Source organism: Raphanus sativus, unplaced genomic scaffold, assembly GCF_000801105.2.
Source record: "Raphanus sativus cultivar WK10039 unplaced genomic scaffold, ASM80110v3 Scaffold0023, whole genome shotgun sequence".
Classification (NCBI taxonomy): domain Eukaryota; kingdom Viridiplantae; phylum Streptophyta; class Magnoliopsida; order Brassicales; family Brassicaceae; genus Raphanus; species Raphanus sativus.
In genome coordinates this window covers 48352-65547 of record NW_026615347.1, presented here as the reverse complement: position 1 = coordinate 65547, position 17196 = coordinate 48352, and the positions used below count along the sequence as shown (strand labels likewise).

Genomic DNA, 17196 nt, shown 5'->3' with positions numbered 1-17196 from the left:
AAACCATATCCAAATCCTACGGTTTTTATAAAATCACATTCATTCGGTTTGTATGGTATATACCAAAACAAAATCGTATTACCAATTGTTTAATATCTTTTAATAATATAAAATAAAAAAAGAACTAAGATACAAATTTTTTTATCAAATATTTATTATTTATAATAATTAATTTTCATATACGTTAATCATATTAGGTAATTTCGTAGTTTTTATTTAAGGAAAATGTGAGATTGTTTTTTTGTACATTATTTATCAATTCAATAGTTAGTTTAATAAAAAGTGTAATATAAGTTAAAATGGACCAACCTATTTTTCTAATAATAATATAATTTATATATAGTATATTTTATATAGTTATTTATTAAACGGGATTTCATAATCATACGGTTCTATGATCATTCATATTGTTTTATAACACAATATTTAAATCATTGATAACAAAATTTTCAATGTGGAAAATTTAATAAGTTTATAATTTATAAATGTTCTTGAAAATTCATTGAAATTTTTGAAATTAAAATATTTATGTAATCTTATATGGCATATAGTTTAATCTATATACATATTTGTTTTACACTATACAGAAAACAGCATTTTGGCGAGGAAAATTAACGAGAAAAAAGGAACCTCGTAAAATTACGTCGCAGTTACGAGAAACTTACGAGGAAAGATAAAATAAACGTTATTTCGTCGTAAAATAACGAGGAAAGATTTTCCTTGTAAAGGAAATGTAATCCTCAATTCAATTCAGTCATAAGATTGATGAGCCAACCAGAAAGTCACTTAGGGACTGTTTAGGGATTCAGAATCTTGGTGGTATGAGTTCATATTTGGGTATCCCTGAAAATCTGGGAGGACCAAAGACACAAGTATTTGGTTTTATTCAAGATCGGTTTAATAACAGAATTAATGGGTGGACTTTCAAATTCTTTACCAAAGGGGGGAAGAAAGTCATAATAAAATCGGTAGTTACGGCGTTACCAAACCATGTGATGTCTTGTTTCCATATAGCGAAAACAGTAATGAAAAAGTTAACGAGTGCAGTGGGCCAATTTTGGTGGAGTCCATCGGGGAACACTAAAGGTTTACATTGGAAATCATGGGATAAAGTTTGTCTACCAAAGGAGGAAGGAGGTTTGGGCTTTAAAGATATGACAAATTTTAATACAGCCATGTTGGGAAAACAATTTTGGAGGTTAATAGATAAACCGAACACATTATTTTCTCGTGTGTTCAAAGGACGGTATTTCAGGAACGCGTCATCCCTGGAACCTATTAGATCGTACTCCTCATCCTATGGATGGTGTAGTATTTTCTCCGCTAGATCTCTGGTTAGCAAAGGACTAATCAAAAGGGTGGGAACAAGATCATATATTTCAGTATGGAATGATCCTTGGGTTTCATCCACTCGCCTGAGACCAGCAAATAAAAATCAACACAATCTTTACCCGGATCTTACGGTAGATTCTCTAATTGACTCGACAACGAGAACTTGGAACTCTCAGGTAATTAGGACTTTGGTAGACCCACATGACGCAAAGATTATTGAAAGTTTACCACTGAGTCGGCTCCGGACAGATGATAGGGCAGGCTGGCACTTTACAATTAATGGGCGGTGTAGAACCTAAAATCTACACTCAGCATTTTGTAGTGTTTGTAAGTAAACTAGGGAAGTGACAAAAGATGTAGGCAACGATATCCTTAGAACAGAACGATGTAATCGGAATTCAGTTGACAAAAATGGACTTTTATTGATTAAGAGGTCGAATACAAGGAATAACAAAGAGATCGATTATAACAAGGAGATCGATCAATAGTAAGATCTAAAACGAAGTGAGAAAGGTGAAAAATGTGTGGTGTGCTCTCTCTCTAGGGTTTTCGATGTCCCTTTAAAATTGATCTCGTCTCCCTTTTATAAGCTCGACTCCGCTATCCTTGCAACTGCTTCAGCGATCTTCTCGACTTCGGCGACCTCCTTTTCTACTTCGTTGACGTCGCTATGGGTCTTGTTCCTTTACGGCCCATTTTAAACATTAGCCCATTTAGCCTATGTCCAAAACTGGGTCCAACATTTGTCCCCCATTCTCTTTTCCCTTGATCGAAATGGAAAGAGACGGTTCGGTTTACTTGGTTCGGGATTTGATTAGATTTTCTTTCCGACCTCTTATATTCTTTTTTTATAACGGTCATGTGCGTGGATTTCTAGGGCGGAACTGGAATGATTGCGGCGGCTGCAGCGTAATCTAGGTTATTATTGCGTTTCTCGGGTTGCGATATGGCCGTTAGAGGCTTTCCTTTAAATAGCGATAGAGTTCCGATTTTTCTTTTTTCACTTCCGATCATCTTTCTTTCTCTTGATCTTGCGATTTTCCTTTTCTGCTATCTTTACGAGATGTCTTCCTCTTCATTCCCTCGTCCAACGATTAAGCAAGAACATCTTGAAGCCTAATACTCCTCGTTCGGCGTTGATCGCGCCGTGGTATGTGAGCTAGCTTCTGATCAGGAGACTCCAGAAACTGTCAGAGAAGGCTACTGCGGTGCATATCTCCGTTTCTTCGAGTCCTGCGGGATCTTTTTCCCGATTCCGAAGCAGGTGTTGGAGATTCTTGCCGAGCTTGGGATTTCTCTAACTCAGTTATGCCCGAATCTTCTTAGGCATCTCTTGGCGATCCTCGTCAGAGCCAGGGAGGAGAAGCTCTTTTTTGAGCTCGAGGAGCTACAAAATCTGTATTTCATAAAGCGAAATCCGAAGAACCCCGGGACTTTCTTGGTATCTCCTCGTCCTGGTCGCCACGTGATTAGCGGGACTCCCTATCGAGATGACTCGTGGCGAGAGCAGTTCTTTGTCTTCAAGGTCGATTCGTCCACCGTAGGGGATTTCGACTTTTCTCTGCTCCCTCGCCGTTGGGCTAAAAATATCGGTGAGGTTTCGAATGTACGTTCTTTTTATTTGCGTGTTATTCAAGAAACTTACATGAGTTCGCACCTATGTATCTTTAGTTTAGTTCACCCGAAGATCTATCCGATGTCGGATCAACTTCGTGGTCTGGTGGCTGTTTTGAGATGAAGGGACACTGATTGGTCGTCGTTTACCAGGGAACGGATTCGGACTTTTGATAGTGCTCAAATTACCCAGTAGAGCTTACTCTCTCAAATAAGAGGTACAACTGTAGTACTTAGGGATCGAATCACGAAGAGTTAGGGAACCAATTAAATCTAATCAATTAATCAATCCTAGGTGAAGTTGGTTTTAAAGATGAAAATGTAAAGTAACAATTCCTAAAATGAGCAAGGTAGTTGCTCTAACTAATATTATGATGGGTGTTTCAATGAAATGAAGAGTGCTAGACTTAGGGCTTTTATTCATGAATGGAGATTATAATGTCTATAAATGCCTAACAAGTTGTTTGCATGATACTATAGAACTACCGCTTAACTCTCAGTGATGTCTCACTGGTTAAATAATCTAGATCTCTGGCCTCAACTGTCGTATGTTGACAAAGAAAAAGAGTCGATCGATATCCTTTAGATATATCGATCGATACACCTTTCGCTCGGTGATCGATTCACCTGTCGGGATATCGATCGACAGCTTCTAGATATACCTAGGCGCGAGCCGATAATGAACACTACATCTCAAGGAGGGCGGTTAGCTCTTCTCCAAGGAGATACTAGTTCAAACAGATAATTCAAGATATCAAAGATCCTAGTGATCTATATTCTAGTTAGCTACTCTAAAACAAGCTTAGGGTGCAATCTATTTGATCAATATCACAACTTAGCAATTATAGTTTGGGGCTAATCCCACAAACCTATTTAAACCCTAGATCTAACAAGTAGACTACTCAGACATAGCTAAGCAATTCATAACAATAGATAGATGAAAGAATTGCATAGATAGAATAAAGTAGAATAACAAATGGAGTTCACAAATCTCTTCAATCTCTCAAAACATGTAAAACTCTAGTCTCTCTCTCTCACACTCTCTGCTTTGTCTTAGACTCTTCAAAGCTTGCTTTCTGATCACTTGCCGTCAAAAACATTTAGCAGGAATATTTAAGCATTTCCATTAGGTTAAAAACTCGTCAGGGGGAATCTCGTAATTTGGTGAAGTCTTGGTGAAGCAGTCGGCTAAACCATTTCGTCCTCGATATCGATCGACAACACTAGATGTGTATCGATCGATTATAATCTTCTAGTACGCGGATCTTCTCAGCTATCAATCGACAACTCTGGATGAGTATCGATCGATTCTTATCGCAATGTTGACTTCCGACTTGGTCTTGGATGGTCAACTTGGGTGTATCATCTCTTGTACTCCAAAATGCTCCAAAAACATCACTTTATCACGAAACGCTCCTGAACATGAAAACATACCTAACATGCTAGAAAACAGATTAGATATATAATAAAATGCTAGTATACCATGGTAGAAAATGGGTAAAATCCATGGTATATCAACTCCCACAGACTTACTCATTTGCTTGTCCTCAAGGAAAAAGAATAGTCTTTGGAAAAGGTTTGAAAACAGTAGGACTCAAAGATTCAAAATATTGAAGTCATCACTCTATGGGTTTGCAATCCATATCTAAACATCCAAATCACAAAAGTTCATTATGCCTTATCCTAACTTAGCAACCAAACTCATCTAGTCAACAACTTAGCAAATTTTATCTGACATTCCCCTCTACTAACCTCATTTCTTAACATAAAATAAAAGTGCAGGCTTTACCTTGGGAGTATCGATCAAAGGACACATGGATTCAACTCAAAAAAGTATCTGAACACACATGTAGTCTTCTCTGATCCCTTTTTCCCCTCATCTCTCTTCTCTGAATCTCTTATTAGTTTCAATTTCAACAGGTTTCGATGCCACAAAGGTCATCTAGTCTATCTCATTGACATTTGCATTTGTAACTCATACATTTTTTGACAAAGTATAGCGAATAATGGGGTCTTTGGTAATTTACCTATCCCTCGTTTCCACAATGTGTGATAGGTTGATCCACTTTAGCATCTTTAGTACCATCTGCAATCAGTAAATCTAGAATGGTGCTAAAGAGTGGTCAGACAATCAAATATAAATCTATATCAATGTCCCTATTTAATACTTATGTGAAAAATAATTTTGAAAAACATTTTAAATAAAAACCAAAATAAAAACACATATTAGTAAAATCCCCCCCTCCCAGACTTAAATTACACTGTCCCAGTGTAACACAGCCGGAGTGAGGTAAATAAATAAATCATATAAATAATAAATATAACAAGATAGAACGACTAAACATGACCGACATGTGTCGATCGATTCGTAGGGGTGTACGTCGATCGTTATTGATGGTCGTGTGGTGTCGAGCGATGTAAATGGAATGTGTGGTCTTGACTTTGGAATCATCAAACATTTCCCTCATCTTTGGACTCAGTAGCAGTGAAGCTTCTTGTGTCATCATATTATCTTGTCCATCTAGGATGTATCTTTACTAAATCTGCTTTGATGACTTGCAACCTTCTGTCTAAATCTTCCATGTCAAACTGATGTTGATAGAAATCAAATGTTGAATGCTCGGACAATTTTTCATGTTGTTCTGTGTCGTGCTGGTCATGAATCTGCTGATCTTGGTCTGCCAAGGACTGGGTGTCAATCGATGCTACAACTTGTGCGTCGGTCGTTTCGCTAGGAGTTCTATCGGTCGATCCAGTGTCAACTGTGTCGATCGATTCTGAACGTTGTCCTTGGTACTGCATAATTCTCTGCATACTGCGTATCTCATTCTTCAATAGACCAGTAGCTCTGCAAAGGTTGGTCACTGTTTCATTGACAGTGTCGTCAATGTCATCACTTCGTCCGTTGAGTCTCTCCTCCATAGAATTCATAGCTTCGTATAGCTCATGTTTGATCTGATCAACTTCTGCTGCTGTGCATGCTCTCTTCGCTGGTGGTGGCTAGATGTCGATTGATATGGGTCTAGGCCTATCGATCGATGTCGCGTTTCTGTCACCAAGACCAATATGATCTTGAACTATGCTCATGTCTCTGTGTAGCTCGTTCAGCTGTTGTGACAGTGTATCCAGGTATCGCATGATAGGTGAACTGAAGTGATCGTGCTTTTCCTCGTATGCTTTCATCTTATCTTCCTCTGTGAACCTTGTGTCGATCGATAGTGAAAACTGTGTGTCGATCGATGTAAATGTAGCATTCTGAGCCTGATCTTTCTTGCGAATTGATGCTAGCTCTTTCTGTAGAAGATCGATCCTCTTGCTTAACCATTTGACATTGTTGTTGAGAGGGCTGTAGACGTCTCCAATCCGTGTATTGATGTAAGCAATCTCCCATTCATCTCGCTTAGGTGATGAACATTCTGGTCGGTTCTTGGATGTAGTCTTGCCGATGTCGATCGATGGTGCAGGTACTGTGTCGATCGATACTGGTGGCGTAGATTCCTTCTCAAGAATGGTTAATATGTTTCTGATATATGGTGTTTTTCACATCGTTGTATATATGTTTTCATTTGTTTCAAGTTACTAATTCGTGTCAGTCTAGTCCTTTTTGGCCTTTTACAGGTCTGGAGTTAGTAGAAGAGAGAAGAGAAGGTGCATGATGAAAAGATGTCCTTTTGGAGCAATTCTGCGGAGAACACTTAAGTAGAACAGTCCCGAGACTGTTCTCTCTCAAGCGGAACAAGCAGACGGAGTGATCCGGAGATTGTTCCCGACGAATATGGAAACTCCTATTTCGGGAATTAAAGCCCTGTTGCCCTAGTCTCTTTTCTTCTGATTGGCGCCTCCATATAAAAACGCCATCTATCATTTTTATCATTTTCTTACGCTAGTTTTACAAGAGAACACTGTGATTTGCGATCTGCAACTTGTAAGGGAGAAGAATCCATCCTCTCATAGAGAAGATCATCTGAACCCTATTGTTTTCTACTCTGTTCTTATGCAATTTTATTCAGGATTTATGTCTTTGATTCTCTGCATCATGATCGAGTAGTAACCTTGCTCGCCTAGGGTTTTTAGGGTGTTGAGACATGAGTTAAACATAGATAAGCGATTCTAATATGTTCTTCATTCATACTGTTCTTACTGCTTTCATTAACCTGATCACTTGATGTTAGATCCCTAGTTCATCACCTAGCTAACCGCTTAGGAGATAACTTGACATGTATTGAATGAGCTTAGTATCCCTAATCAGCGAAAGTAGATATTAGGGTGGTAAGTGAACTGATCGGACCTGTTCTCTAAGGCTTGCAATCGATCCTCATCCCAACGACAGTTAGGTGGTGAGATCGATCCGCAAAGCAATCACTGCCACGACAGTGGAGTGTTCCAGCTGAGTGATCCGAGTTCTAGAAAGCACTTCATCGCGCTTGAATAATTGTTTGGCTCCAATTCAACACCCAATGAAATACCCTAGGTTAGCTCTTGTTTAATTGAATCAATCCCGTGTTTTGTTTGCTTGTTAACTATCGTCTCTTTCAACCAAAATCATATCTCCATCTTAGCTTGATTTCGGAACTTATAGAACTAGAGTGTAGACTGGTCCTCTGGATTTGAATCTCAAGTACTACAATTGCAACTGTTAACTTGGCAGTAGCAAGGATTCATTTTTAGTGTATCAAGTTTTGGCGCCGTTGCGACGGGGACCAGATTTTTTACCTCTAATTTTCGGTTTCATATCTAGTCTAAGATATCTAACTCGTGTTTATTTCTTTCTTTCAGCTGATGATCCAGGTGCATGACCAGTAGACATACTCGGAGCAACGCACAAGGACCATTGCATCAGCTTACCAACGAAGAACTAGCAAGATTGGAACGACAGAACCGTCAACAGACGAGATCTACGAACACCAACATGGGTGATCACCAGGATGATCTCACTGCTGCGTTTGCACTCATGCAACAACAGATGCAGCAGATGCAGCAAACGATCCAAGCGCAGCAAGCTGCTGCCGAGAAAGCTGCTCTGAATGCTGCGAACCAGCAGAACCAACCGGAGGAAGTTTTCCAGATCGGCCAGAGAAACTTACTGCGCAATCTGCCTGCTACCCGATCTGCCATCAACCCTCCACCGTGCACTAGGCAAGACTTCGAGATCAAGCCAGCCTTGATAAGTCTAGTGCAAAGGAAGATCTTCAATGGACTTCCTGCTGAGATACCGATGGACCAAATCGAGCACTTTGAGAAGATGTGTGGTTTCACTAAAGCGAATGGAGTACCACCCGATTACATCAAGTGTACTCTGGTCCCTTTCTCTCTTGATGGGAAAGCTGCTCGCTGGCTAGATTCCCTACCCACGGGATCACTCACTGATAGTGCTCAAATTACCCAGTAGAGCTTACTCTCTCAAATAAGAGGTACAGCTGTAGTACTTAGGGATCGAATCAATCCTAGGCAAGGTTGGTTTATATGATGAAAGTAAAAGTAACAATTCCTAAAATGAGCAAGGTAGTTGCTCTAACTAACAATATGATGGGTTGTTTAAATGTGATAAAGAGTGCTAGACATAGCGCTTTTATTCAGGAATGTAGATTATAATCTCATTAAATGCTTTAATAAGTTGCTTGCATGGTACTATAGATCTCAGCCGCTTAACTCAAGTGAAGTATCACTGGTTAAATAATCTAGATCTCTGGCCTCAACTGTCGTAATGTTGGCGCAGAAAAAGAGTCGATCGATATCCTTTTGAGATATCGAGCGATACACCTTTCGCAGTGCCGATCGATTCACCTGTCGGGATATCGATCGACGACTTCTAGATCTGCCTAGGCGCGAGCCGAATATGAACACAAGGTCTCAAGGAGGAGCTGTCGCTCTTCTCAACGGGAGACATGCAAGTTCAAATGGATAATTCAAGATAATCAAAGATCCTAGTGATCTATGTTCTAGTTAGCTAATCTAAAACAAGCATAGGGTGCAATCCATTTGATGAGTACCACAACTTAGCAGATATAGTTTGGGGCTAATCCCACAAACCTATTTAAACCCTAGATCTAACAAGTATACTACTCAGACACAGCTAAGCAATTCATGACAATAGATAGATGAAAGAATTGCATAGATAGAAATAAGTAGAAATACAAAAGGAGATGAGAAATCTCTCCAATCTCTCAAAACAATATAAAACTCTAGTCTTTCTCTCACACTCTCGGCTTTTCTCTTGAAGGTTGTTTAAAGCTTGCTTCTTTCGAAGTTGCCGTCAAAAAACACTTAGCAGGAATATTTAAGCATTTCCATTAGGTTAAAAACTCGTCAGGGGCAATCTCGTAACTTGGTGAAGTCTTGGTGAAGTAGTCGGCTAAACCATTTCGTCCTCGATATCGATCGACAACACTGGATGTGTATCGATCGATTATAATCTTCTAGTACGCGGATCTTCTCAGCTACATCGATCGACAACTCAGGATGAGTATCGATCGATTGTAATCGCAATGTTGACTTCCGACTTGGTCTTGAATGGTCAACTCGGGTATATCATCTCTTGTACTCCAAAATGCTCCAAAAACATCACTTTCTCACAAAATGCCCCTGAACCTGAAAACATACCTAACAGGCTAGAAAACGGATTAAATATAGAATAAAATACTAGTATACCATGGTTAAAAAACGGGTGAAATCCATGGTATATCAACTCCCCCAGACTTACTCCTTTGCTTGTCATCAAGCAAAAACAGTAGTCTTTGGAAAATGTTTGAAAACAGCAGGAACTCAAAGATTCAAAATATTGAAGTCATCACTCTATGGGTTTGCAATTCATGTCTAAACATCCTAATCACAGAAGTTCATTATGCCTTATTCTAGCTTAGCAACCAAACTCATCTAGTCAACAACTTAGCAAATCTCATCTGACATTCCCCTCTACTAACCTCATTTCTTAACATAAAATAAAAGTGCAGGCTTTACCTTGGGAGTATCGATCAAAGGACACATGGATTCAACTAAAACAAGTATCTGAACACACAGGTAGTCTTCTCTGGTCCCTTTCTCCCCTCATCTCTCTTCTCTGAATCTCTTATTAGTTTCAATTTCAACAGGTTTTGATGCCACATAGGTCATCTAGTCCATCTCATTGACATTTGTATTGTAACTCATAAATTTTCGACAAAGTGTAGCGAATAATGGGGTTTGGTACTCAACCTATCCCTCGTTTCCACAATGTGTGATCATCCTTGAGATTTAGAATACTGGGGTCGCAGGAGACACTCCTACCCCTCTGCCTCTCCAGAAATCATTTCAATCTTTTATAACATAAACTTAGATCTTGAGACGCTGAAGAGAGAGAAAGAAGGGAACCAGAAACACACAGACTTTTTACCTTCCAGACTTGTAAGAGGATTCCGATCCAATGATTTCCAAGCCCCAAGACAAGCAAATAAGTCAGTATTAGTGTTGGAGGTCAGCTTTGGTTCCTTCAAACAATCTTTAGCTAGTGAATATAGATGACAGGTTGATCCACTTTAGCATCTTTAGTACTATCTGCAATCAGTAATCTAGAATGGTGCTAAAGAGTGGTCAGACAATCATATATAAATCTATATCAATGTTCCTATTTAATACTTATGCGAAAAATAATTTTGAAAAACAATTTAAATAAAAACCAAAATAAAAACACATATTAGTAAACTCCCCCCCCCAGACTTAAATTACACTGTCCCAGTGTAACACAGCCGGTGGTGAGGTAAAGATAATAAATAATAATTAATAAGTATAACAAGTTAGAATGAATAAACCTGATCGACAAGATGTCGATCGATTCGTAGTGGTATACGTCGATCGTTGGTAATGGTCGTGTGGTGTCGAGCGATATGAATGGTGAATGTCGGTCGACGGAATCATCATTCTACTTGGATCTAATAAAAACTGCAAAATAAATCCGAAAAATAAAAGCAAAAATGAAAAATAATAAAATAAAGAAAAATAAAAGAAAACCTAATAGTGGGTTGCCTCCCACTCAGCGCTTTGTTATAGTCATTTAGCTTGACTGTGGTAGGTGAATGACTCATGGGGTGCAGAAACTGCTGATTACCGGACAGCAATCATCAATCTTGTGTCTCCTACTGTTGAACCATGTGGCAGCGAAGCTTCTTGTGGCATCATCTGACCTTAGTTGTTTCTTATCTATCTTGAGGACTGTATCTTGAAGTTTCCTCACAGAATTCTCAATGTATTTGATGTTGCCAACCTTCCTGTCGATGGTCTGGTAGGTATATACGGAAAATTCCTTCAACTCACTCTGTAATGCATCGATCCTGTCAAGAATAAACTGATCCCGGTCTGTTAAGGACTCGGTGTCGATCGATGCTACTAGATGCGCGTCGGTCGTTTCGCTGAGAGGTCTGTCGGTCGACTCAGAATCTACTGTGTCGATCGATTGTGAGCATTGTCCTTGGTATTGCAGAGCACGTATAGCGCCCTTCATTTGGTGAGTGGTTATGCATAGGCTGTTTATTCGTTCGTGAACAGTGTCGTCAATGGTTTCACAGGTCCCGTTGAGTCTCCTTTCCATGGCATCCATAGCCTCGTACAGCTCATGTTTGATTTCATCAACTTCTGCTGTAGTGCATGTTCTCCTTGCTGGTGGTGGCTCGATGTCGATCGATATTGGTCTCGGCCTGTCCATCGATGTTGCGTTTTTGTCACGAAGACCAAGATGATCTTGAACTATGCTCATGTCTCTTTGTAGCTCGTTCAGCTGCTGTGACAGTGTGTCTGGAATCGCAGGATAGGTGAACTGAAATTTTCATGCTTCTTCACGTATGCTCTCATCTTATCTTCCAGTGCTGCGAACCTTGTGTCGATCGATGGTGAAGATTGTGTGTCGATCGATGGAAAAGTAGCATTCTTAGCTCGATCTTTCTTGCGAATTAATGCTAGCTCTTTATGTAGAAGATCAATCCTCTTGCTTAACCATTCGACATTGTTGCTGAGAGGGCTGTAGACGTCTCCAATCCGTGAATTGATGTAAGCAATCTCCCATTCATAATTCTTAGGTGATGAACATTCTGGTCGGTCCTTGGATGTAGTCTTGCCGATGTCGATCGATGGAACAGGTACTGTTGCGATCGATACTGGTGGCGTAGCTTCTTTCTTAAGCATGGTTAATATGTTTCCAAGCTCCACTCTTACCTCAGCAATATCACTCTGGAGGTCCTTGTAACTGACATCCAAAGGCTGGAAAGTGTCTTCCACCAATGTGTGCATGTTTGCCTCAAGGTGTGCCTGAGTGATATTCGTGTTCACGCACACCAATTAACCTAATGTGCACACTACCACAATCTAATGGTATGTCGATGTAGCACTTTAGGATCGAATCCACAGAGACCAACGATTACACTTTATTTCTATGGGATCAAAATTGAGCTAAGACAATATGGGGTTTTTGATTTGGTTGTAACGTGCAAAGCAGCAAATAAAATAATGTAAATGTGAATTCAGATTAAAGAGAAGCCAGCCTAGGGTTACTTCATCGGGTGCTAATACTTGTGAGCTAAACAATTATTCAAGTGCTAATAAGAACAGTCTAGAACTCGGATCACTCAAGTAGAACAGTCCACTGTCGTGGTACTGCTCCCTATGCTGATCGATCTCACCGTCTAACTGTCGTTGAGGTGAGAAGCGACAACAAGCAATAGTGATCAAGTCCGATAGGTTCACAGAACACCCTAATATCTACTTTCGCTGATTAGGGATGCAATGCTCATTCAAAACAGATCTAGCAACCTAAGCACTTTTGATGATCAGATTAAACCTATGATCTAACATTAAGCGGCCAGTTTAATGCAAGCAGTAAGAATGGTTATGAATGAAGACAATCGAGTGATTCACTTATCTATGTTTAGCTCACGAAATCAACACCCTAGAACCCTAGACAAGCTAGCCGACTACTCAGCCATGAACATAGAAAACACAGAGTTCATAGATGAATAATACTGCAAAAATATAACAGAAACAAGAGAGGGTTCAGGATGATCTTCTCTAAAACGAGAGAGAGAGAGATCCTTCTCCCTTTACAAGGTATGAAATCACAAAGTAAAAAGCTCTAGAGTCTGTTTCTCTATGAAAAGTAGCGTAGAATCATGTAGAAAAATAGAAAAAGAAGTTATATCAAAAGCCACAGGCGGCCAGAGAGAAAAGAGGATAATTAGGGCAAATCCCGAGATGTTGTATTTTCCTTATTCGTCGGGAACAACCGCGGGATCACTCCGTCTGCTTGTTCCGCTTGATCGGGAACAGTCATCAGACTGTTCTGCGTGAAAATCACCAAACTGCACTGTTTTCTGCTTCTTTTGTTCCAGCAGGTCCATCTCCCATCCAGTGCAACTCCAGACCTGAAATGACTCGAAAAGGACTAGACAGACTCGATAAAGACTTGAAAATCATTTAGAAAACATATATACAATGATGTATAAAACACCATATATCAATTCCCCCAGGCTTAGATCCTTGTTTGTCCTCGAACAAGACCAAGTATCAAGAACAGGGAGAAAGGTTTGAAAGTGTGGGAACTCTCCTATTCTCAGCAACCATACCTTAACCACGAATCTCTGAACCATACAAGCAGTAAACTAGGACAACACACCCTTACCAGAACCCCACTGACTGCTGTTCGAAAATCGGCTCCATACTCTACATCTCAAACCTGAAAAAGCAACACTATCGAGACAGAACTCCCTACATTCATTTAAGAGCAGCGTGAGCTTCTCATCACAGGCACTATTCAGGGTAGACGGGCTAGGTGTGGAACAGGCTAATTTTATGGTGGAGCTAAAGAGTGTTTAGGGGCTACCAACTTTTCGTAGTGGATGCAGGATATCGCACAAAATAGTCGTGAGAGGACGGCTCCACTGATGTCCACAGCCCCTTACTCGTTTTGCTATCTCAGGAGCGACTGTTCTTTTCGTTCGGGAACAATCATCAGACTGCTCCACTCATCTGTCTGCTCCTCATCCCTTCATATTGATACCTACTCTTCTGCTCGACCTTCCCAATGGCTCGTGTATCCTGAATTCTTATCCTTCTCCATCACCATATACTAAATATAATGATTTTTTTTTTTTTTTGGTGTGGTGAGGTGACGAAGAAGGAGGTAACATGTGATGTCAAGGATGCCACTGGTGGTTTTGATTCAAATCATTCTGGTTCTCCACCCATGTTCTTGCACAGCTCATTGATTATGGAGCGGTTACTCCCTTAATCTGCTTGTTCTCCTTATGACTGAATCTGCACAGCAATAACGAGTAAGAGGCTGCGTCGATCCTTTCCTCTCCGACCTTTTTGCACATATCTGCACATATAACATTGAAAAACAAATGCATGAAGGTGGAATAAAGGCTAAGGCGCAGGGTGGGAACTAGCTAAAGATGAGCTAGCCACTCAGGAACAACAAGATGGATATAAAGGATAAGAAGTCCTGAGTGTAGTTCTCGTTTCCCTGATCTAGTGCCCATAACAAGAAGAATTTCAGTCAAGATTAGGTTCAAGTTATTTGGAGTTAAGTCTACCCAGTGTAACCTGATCGGCTGAGAACTTCTGGAGAATCAAGTGAGATATGTCAGGGTGTTCCGGGTCCACATGTGTGTCTTTCGCCACTGCTAAGGTCACTGAATAAGACAACTAAAGCACGAGGTGGTTAGTGATCAACACAGAATAAGGTCCTAATTCCCACAAAACTTTGACTAACTTGATCCTAAAAACTGACTCAGACTGACTCAAAAGATAAACAAAAGAAAGAAACGAGTTAGTAAACGACGAAGACCCTCCCCCAGACTTACTTCACAACGTCTCGGTGTGAAAATAAATCAGAGAGAAGGTGAAAACCAGAATATACAAATTTTTTGGTCGAGATACTTACCTGGAGCGGGTGCTCCGAAAAATTCTGGGTGTTCTGTCGCCAGATTTTCACCTGGGCGGTTGTTCTTGGCTCCTGCAGAACAGGGAGCTCCGTTTCTGCAACCCAGAATTTTTCGAAGTATCTCGAATTTTTCTGCTTTTTGACCTGAAACTCAATAAACTAAAACGAAAATAAGCAAACAAAAACAAAACCAAGTTATATTTACACTTACCAGTGGGTTGCCTCCCACCAAGCGCTTGGTTAAAGTCACTAGCTTGACTTGGTGACAGGGATCAGTCGGGTTGAGCATGAGGGCTTGTTCCAAAACAAGCTCCACAATCAGACATGTTCAGCTTCAAAACTCTGCTCAACAACCCTTTCACAGCAGCTTCTCCTTTCTCTTTAAGCTCATCAGTGAGAATAACTCTGACTTTAGAGAAAGGTTTAGAGGTACCCTTGCACTTTACCTCATACTCAATGAATTTCTCATCACACCAGTGAGGTGTCAAAGTCATAGTAGGATCTCCTTTGACCATTTTCTTCTGGACTTTCTCTTTCACCCTTGCATTCCCACTGAGTTTCTTGGTATCAGTTTGAGGATCTCCATTCAAGACTTCCTTGAACTCACTGTTTTTACCAAGCTCCTTCCTTGGAACAACCTTCAGCTTTTCTCCACTGAACACTGAGATGCAAGAGGCGTATAGTTTCTGAAATCTGGTGGGAACAGCCTGATAGAAGACATTCTTGTTGATGTGGGAGAAGGAGACTCTCTTATTAGGCATATCAACGATTGCTCCCACTGTAGCCATAAATGTCCTTCCTAAGATCAAGGGCATCTCATGATCCTTGTTCATCTCAACAACCTGAAATTCAGTATGGAGAACACAGTCCCCAACTTGGAAAGGAAGGTTGCGAATGGTGCCATAAGGAACTGCTCTGGAAGAGTTTGCAAAAGTCAGAGTCACCTTAGAAGGCTCAACCTCAGTAATGCCCAACTTCTCTACAATAGCTTTTGAGACAAAATTCACACAAGATCCAGAGTCACAAAGAGCTTCTTCAAATTCTACTCCAACAATGGAACATGGAAAAGCAAACTTTCCAGGGTCATCAACCTTAGGCAACACCTTCAGGTGTCTAGGTGGAATCGGATAGGGAACCTTAGGAACATAGACTCGCACTGGTGGAATATCAGTAGATCCGTCGGGAGCGGGAGCAGTCGCGGGAGCAGTCGCTCTAGAGCTAGCAGACTGCTCTGTTCTCTGTTCTGCGCCCAGAACAGTCTCAGCGAACAGTTGTTCCGCTTGTTTTTCCTCAGATTTCTCACGTCTCTGCTCGGTTGCATTACAGTGCTCAACCCTAGGATTCATCACACTCTTTCCACGAATGATCTCTTGCTGCCTTTTAACAGTTTCAGCAGTTTGAGCAAGTTGAACATCAATCCTCTTTATGTGGTTGCTCACAGTATCATATTTTGAATTCAGCTAAGTGAACATGCTGTCCATCCTGGTATTGATGTCTGCGGTAACCTGATTCAGTGCCTTGACCTGAAGCTGCTGGCTCTGGAGCATCTGCTGCATCATAATGTTCAGATTTTTCAGATCATCTGGCGGACTGTTCCCTGCAGTCGGAGCACTCGCGGCTGGAACAGCTTGCTTATTGCTCTGCGGGTTGGTGTTCTGATACCCAGATCCTTGTGCCTGGTTGTTCTGCAGTAGCTGATCGACCTTAGCTGTCAGCTCATCAATTTTCTGGGTGTGTACACTGTTGACTTCCTTGGAGCGATCGCTCTCCTGGTTCTCATTGGTTGAGCTAGCTGCCATGTTCTCAATCAGCTGGAGCGCTCCATCAGTGGTCTGAGTCATGAAGTCTCCATTGCTCGAAGAGTTTAGAGCACCTTGGTATTTCCAGTCCACCCCATCATAGAAAATGCCCAGGAGGTAATCATTATCAAATCCATGGTGAGGGCATTCTCTCTGGTAGTCATTGAAGCGCTCCCATGCGTCACAAAAAGGCTCATCATGGAGCTGTCTGAATGAAGTGATCTTGTTCCTCAATGCAGCTGTTCTCGCCTTAGAGTAGAAATGGTTGAGGAACGCTGATCGGACCTGTTCCCATGAAGTGAGAGAGCCGGTAGGGAGGGAGTTCAACCACCGTGCAGCTTTTCCATCAAGAGAGAATGGGAATAACATGCACTTGATGTAGTATGGTGGCACACCATTCGCACGAGTAAAACTGCAGACTTTTTCGAAATTCTCAATATGCTCCATTGGAATTTCTGCAGAGAGACCAGAGAACACTTTTCTCTGCACCAGATCAATCAGAGCAGGCTTGATCTCGAAGTCTTGCCTGGTGCAGAGTGGTGGAAC

General features: G+C 40.9%; 1 non-coding gene across 1 annotated transcript; it reads left to right on the top strand.

Annotated features, from left to right (window-relative positions):
* The first annotated feature begins 16780 nt into the window (after positions 1–16780).
* LOC130500726 (small nucleolar RNA R71) lies at positions 16781–16887 on the top strand. Its single transcript, XR_008939284.1, has one exon. It is a non-coding gene; the product is annotated as a small nucleolar RNA R71 (small nucleolar RNA).
* Positions 16888–17196: the final 309 nt, after the last annotated feature.